The following is a 6,155-nucleotide window of genomic DNA, read 5'->3' as shown; positions in this document are numbered from 1 at the left end:
CCCGGCCCGGTCGGGACCACTTCCCGGGCCCGCTCCACCATCGTAGCACGATATTGTCCGCTTTGGGCTTACCATTCCTTCACGGTTTTGTTTTTGGGAACTCATGAGCAACTTCCTAGTGGGTCACCCATTATGTGATTGCTCTAGCCCCCTTCTCGCTTAACTTCGGAGTTCCTACGAAACTCGAAGCCAGTGAGCTCCCAAAAGGCCTCGTACTAGGTAGGGATGTGAATATGCATTTAAGGATCACTCCCTGGGCGATGTGGGATGTCACAGAGGATAATTGGAAGATAGCCCCCTATGATGAAAAAATTCGGATTTAAACCATCATGGTGAACTTCGTTAGGATTTAAATCCAAAATTAACATTTATGTGAACTCTCCGTTAACCCAAAATTAACAATCCCACCATTCCCCCAAAGATTTCATTGGATTTTAAAACCACGAAGTTTGCTGCGTTCAATCTCAATTTGTCCTGCATTTTTCTCCATGTGTCATATTTGAATAGCTGCAACCTCAATCTTTTGATCAGAAAAGCAAAAGAACAAAGAAAAATTGTGTGAGCGTTGAGATAGAGAGTGCAATCAAAGCAGCAACATTCTTACCATCAAATAAATGGCACCAAAAAAATCCAAATCCATCTCCCATCCAAAAGAGATACCCATGTTCATGTTTCTTCAATCTCCATAGACGCATTCAACAGAAGAAACCCATTTCCCTGTAAATGAATACCACTACGTATTTTGGATTTTCATCGCCAATTTTCTCCTCCTATTGTTTATAACTATAATATTCATTTTGGTTTTGCTTTTTGCGAGAAAATCACAATCCTTATGTAATCTGACAACTGAAGGACCTTCTTTGAAATCATTTTTTCTCAAATGGGCATATTTAGGGAATTCACTGATTAATGGACAAAAGATCTTTGAATGGAATCGAAGCATGGATCAATGAATTCATAGTCTTGGATGAATGAGTTTTTTTCTCTTTTGGTTATGAAGGTTGAATGGGTTAACAGAAAGATGAGGAATATGTTAATTTTGGGCTTAAATCCTAACGGAGTTCACCACGAGGGTTTAAATCTGAATTTTTTCACCACAGGGGCTGTCTTCCGATTATCCTCTCATCACAGGGACCATTAATCCAATTTAACCAAAAATAAAAGGACAAGTAAATATGATGAGCCGATCGAGGTCGGATAGGATTTGATAACAGATATTACTATTCTAGAAACAACTGGAAGTTTGGAATCAGTCAGGACAATGACCAAATCCAAAAGATTCCATATATTTTGAGAAATTTGTATCCGCGCTTGCCAAGTTAATTGAGAGAGGATCCTAGAAATGCTTAAATTATATTCATTTATTATATATTATGCGATCAATTTTCGTCATGTACTATTTATATTTAATTTTAAATTAAAACAATATATAATAATTTTTAACCGCACAAAGTAAGATAAACGAATGTGATTTGAAGATCCCTAGGATCCTCACAAAGAGGATCCGGCGAGGATCCTCACTCAAGTTAATTACCTACCAAAGTACCAATGTAATGAAAGCCAAAATAACGTGTACGTATTAATATTAATATCCATATTGTTCTTGTTTTGTTTTCTTTATTACAAACAACGTTAATTACTACTCCAATCTCAATTAGAAAAAAAAAAAAAAAAGAATGTTTTGAATTTGGAACACATCAAGTTGAAGAAAAATTCTTTATTAATGGCTTGTGATCAAGTTTTAATTAGGATAATCGTCGGTATGAGTAATATAGAACATTTGCATGATGAAATTGTTCATTTATTTAATACATTTGAATGACTAAACAATCACTGATTATAATAATCAAATGAAGATTAAGAAATTTAACAGTTTCCATTACAAAATTTATGCAGTTTATACAAATGAATTTATATGGTGCCATACCTTGAATATATATATGTTATTAAAAAAGTGAGATATGTGCATTTTTTCATAGAGAAATGCAAGTATTATTTTTTTTACTGTTTATAAGTTAGTAATTACTCGATAAGTGCATACATTATTATTTATTCGGTGTCAATAAGGGATGGAAGGAAAAGATAAGACATGAAGACAACGTCCACGCTCAAGTCTCAATAATTGGACAAAGTATAAGAAGAGCTTGGTTTCTTAAGGCTTGGTGCATATTCACATAACTTCGTGCTTATGATTGAAACTGTTCATATTATATATGCGACGACCCGTCCCTATTTCTATATAATTTTCTTCTCGAGTGTGTTAAATGACGATTATACCCTGGTTGACTAAGTGACGTGGATGTACATATGCAGTTTTACATTATTTTTATCACTAACCTTATTCACCAATTATTTTAGTTCCTATTTTCCCTAGCCTAATCATATTATATCTCTCTCTCCTATCTGCTCAATCAGGTACTCTCTCTCTTTCATTCTTGTACCCGAGACACCACCACAGCACAACCATCCCTAAATCATTACAAATTGAACTTGCAAATACCACCATCGTACTCATCTCGACCTCATGAACCCAATCGTACCATCTGATCGACGAACGGATGAGTTTTAACTCGCTAACTCAGAAGCTCCGACTCAGTCGAGTTGGTATTATCGTGATCCCGATGAGATTTCAAGGTTTTAGGATGTGAGGAAGCCTCTACGCAACTCCCTAAGGACCCTAGAGTAAGTTTGGAGTGAAGTTGACATTGGAACAAGTGAGTTCGAGGAGTTTTAGTTTTGGCAAGAACTTTCGAGGGATTTTCAGGCTGTTTTTCATTTGATTTTGGACTTTTAAAAGGTACAAACTTGTTCTACTCTTCAAGAGCTTTAAATCCATATAAATTTCATGGATTTTGGTTGAGAAATGAGCTAGATATTAAGGTTTGAAAATTTTCCCAGAATTCGACGAATTTTCCCAGAAACCGGGTAACCAGACGGCGGCAGACAACGAAGCTAACAGGAGAAGACAGGTATATTCCATTAAAGTTAACGGAATATTCTAACGGCGTTAGGTAACGTTGTTACCATTTAATGGAATATTCTGTCTGTTTAGACGGAATGTTACTAACGACCGTTAGAGTTTTTGTCGTGCATGTCATGCACGTGCTTGTGCGTGGCCGCACGTATGGCCATGGGTTGGACGACGCGTGAGGGTGCGTCCGGCCTCCGGCCAACGAGTGGTTTTTACATGCGGGTCTATGACTTTGAGTAGAACATTTTCGTATATTCAAACCTTCCGTTTGAGCAAACTATGAGAAGTTATTCCTAGATTCTTGTGTATGTGTCATTTAATTAACTAAAAATAGTTGTTTCGCATATAGGGGAGACCTACCCCGAGGATGAACGCAGTCAAGTGAGGCTAGGGGCTATGATTCTTCGATATATTAGTGAGTAGGCATTTGTTTTTGTATATGTGTGTGTGTGTGTGTATTATGGTTTCCAGAAAATATTTTAAATTAATTATGCATAGCATGCCATGATTTAAATGTGTTATATTTAAATATTGTATTATGATGAGAATTGTGATTATGTCAAATGATCATACGGAGGCGCATGTAAGTTCAGGTGAGTTATTATGTGGTTGAAATGGGTGCATTATATGAGCATGCATATACTCATTTAGAGCTCATCATTGATGCACCCCCGTGATTGTGCTCCCGCCCTGGGCCAGGGCATAGCCTTCACGTGTATGTTCATCTCTCACACCGCAAGCTCGTCTTGGATCCATGTAGATGCTAGCCTGTCGTATAGACTGCAATAGGCAGTTTCGACTTGTAGGTGACCCGCGATTTATCGCTAGCTATCACGTGATCGTAACACTAGAGCATACATATTTACACCCAGCCTGTCGTATAAATCATACTAGGTGACTTCGGCTCATGTGCTAGCATAAACTAATGAGCAATAGGTCCAGTCGTACAAGCCACATTAGGTGACTCCGACTGACATGCTAGTTTAGATTGATTTTACACCTAGCTTACATTTGCTATTGCTAAGATATTATGGCTTGGCATGTTTCTGTTTTCACAGCTTTGTACATTCATTTTCGTATTATGTAGTATTATTTTCTGTAAACTATACGGGTTTTACAATGAGGGGTTATTACTTTCAGAAAGAGAAATGTGTTTTCTAAAGCTTTGTTTTTGCTCACTCACCCTTCTGTTTTTCGCCCCTTCAGGTCCTAGATATCCTTCGCTCTCTTTCGTGGCACACGAGGACTAATCGGCGGTTTTGACACTCCATCAAATAATGTAGGGATATTTCCTCTTTTGTTGTGTATTTAGTACTTAATTAGTTTGTCTGCACCTTTATGTTACCAATGCTCTGGATGGTTGTATTTCGGGTTTGATGTCATATCCCGCCCCGGGTGAGACCATTTTCTGGTCCAACTCCACCATAGCACGATATTGTCCGCTTTGGGCTTCGACCATGCCTTCACGGTTTTGTTTTTGGGAATTCACGAGCAACTTCCCAGTTGGTCACCCATCATGGGATTGCTTTAGCCCCCTTCTCGCTTAACTTCGGAATTCCTACGGAACCCGAAGCCAGTGAGCTCCCAAAAGGCCTCGTGCTAGGTAGAGATGAAAATATACATATAAGGATCACTCCCCTGGGCGATGTAGGATGTCACAATCCACCCCCCTTAGGGGCCCGACGTCCTCGTTGGCACACCACGACCAGGGTTAGGCTCTGATACCAAATTGTCACATCCCGGCCTAGGCGAGACCACTTCCCCGGCCCAACTCCACCATAGCACAATATTGTCCGCTTTAGGCCCCGACCACACCCTCACGGTTTTCTTTTTGGGAACTCACGAGCAACTTCCTAGTGGGTCACCCATCATGGGATTGCTCTAGCCCCCTTATCGCTTAACTTCGGAGTTCCTACGGAACCCAAAGCTAGTGAGCTCCCAAAAGGCCTCGTGCTAGGTAGAGATGAGAATATATATATAAGGATCACTCCCCTGGACGATGTGGGATGTCACATTTGACCACTTCCGCATGCTTACTTGTTTCTAGTTTAAATAAGTTTTAATTTGGTTTTAATTTGTTCATATTTTTTTAATTACTTCTTTTGCACTCTTGGCCACATTACTCTCGCGTGACGACCAGCACGCCTCGACTCTAGTCGGGGTGTGTCAATATAAATCACTCTAAAAAGATTATTTATGCAAAAAATCAATTAAAACTACAATTCTTTAGTCAACCAATTGTAGCAAATAAATAGACAATTCATAATGCTTTTGCCGAATCTATCCATCTGATTTTATAAAAATCAACACTTGGCTCCTCAAGGTTAAGGATGAACTCCTCTTCAAAATATTTTGTATCCAATTTACATAACTTCATGCTTATACTCGAGACCGTTCACGTTATAATTCACTTTGTTGTAAAGATGATCTCATAAAAAATCAATTAAAAAATGTTTAATCAATTAACTATTGAAAATAGATAGACGGTTTACGATACTTTTACCAAGTTCGATTATCTGTTTGTATATAGTTCAATGACTAAACATGATCGAAGACCATAAGAATTATTAGGATATGATAAAGTTCATTTACATTAGTATTTTATATTGATTTTTTGTACTGATGAAATGTACATTTATAATAAGTTGTTCTAATCATGGGCGTAAAGTTCATTTGAACCGGCTGATCCAAGTTAATTCCATAAGAAAAATGTGAAACTTGAACTTTACAACAATTAGATATTTGGTTACAAATATATATATATAAAATATATGTTTAGAATATGAATTCTACATCTAAAAATTAATGAACATTGTATGTGTTTATAAGTAAATAGACTAGTCTTCGTATTATCACTTAATTTTATAATATAAGCACTTTCTTTATGATATAAATCTTTAAAAAAAACCCAAAGTATCCGTTACTCGACAGCTCGCACCACCATAAAACTTTTGGATAAGCCTCCAGGAGTGGTTTGAACCATTATCTGGTTGACACTAGTCATTTATTTTGTGAAATATGTAGTCGTAATGGGGACGAAGTCGATTCAAGTCAGATGGAACTGGCTTTGTTTTGTTATATTTTCTATAGTTCTGAGAAGAGAAAAGAAGAAAAGATGAGTTGCAAACGACAAGTGTGCACTACAATATCAACACCAACATTCTCGATTCATAATTTTGATTAA

This window comes from the organism of the source record quoted next, unplaced genomic scaffold, assembly GCF_019419815.1.
Source record: "Pyrus x bretschneideri cultivar Hongxiangsu unplaced genomic scaffold, Pyrus_bretschneideri_v1 Contig27, whole genome shotgun sequence".
NCBI classification, from domain to species: Eukaryota; Viridiplantae; Streptophyta; class Magnoliopsida; order Rosales; family Rosaceae; genus Pyrus; species Pyrus x bretschneideri.
This window is presented reverse-complemented; position numbering follows the sequence as displayed.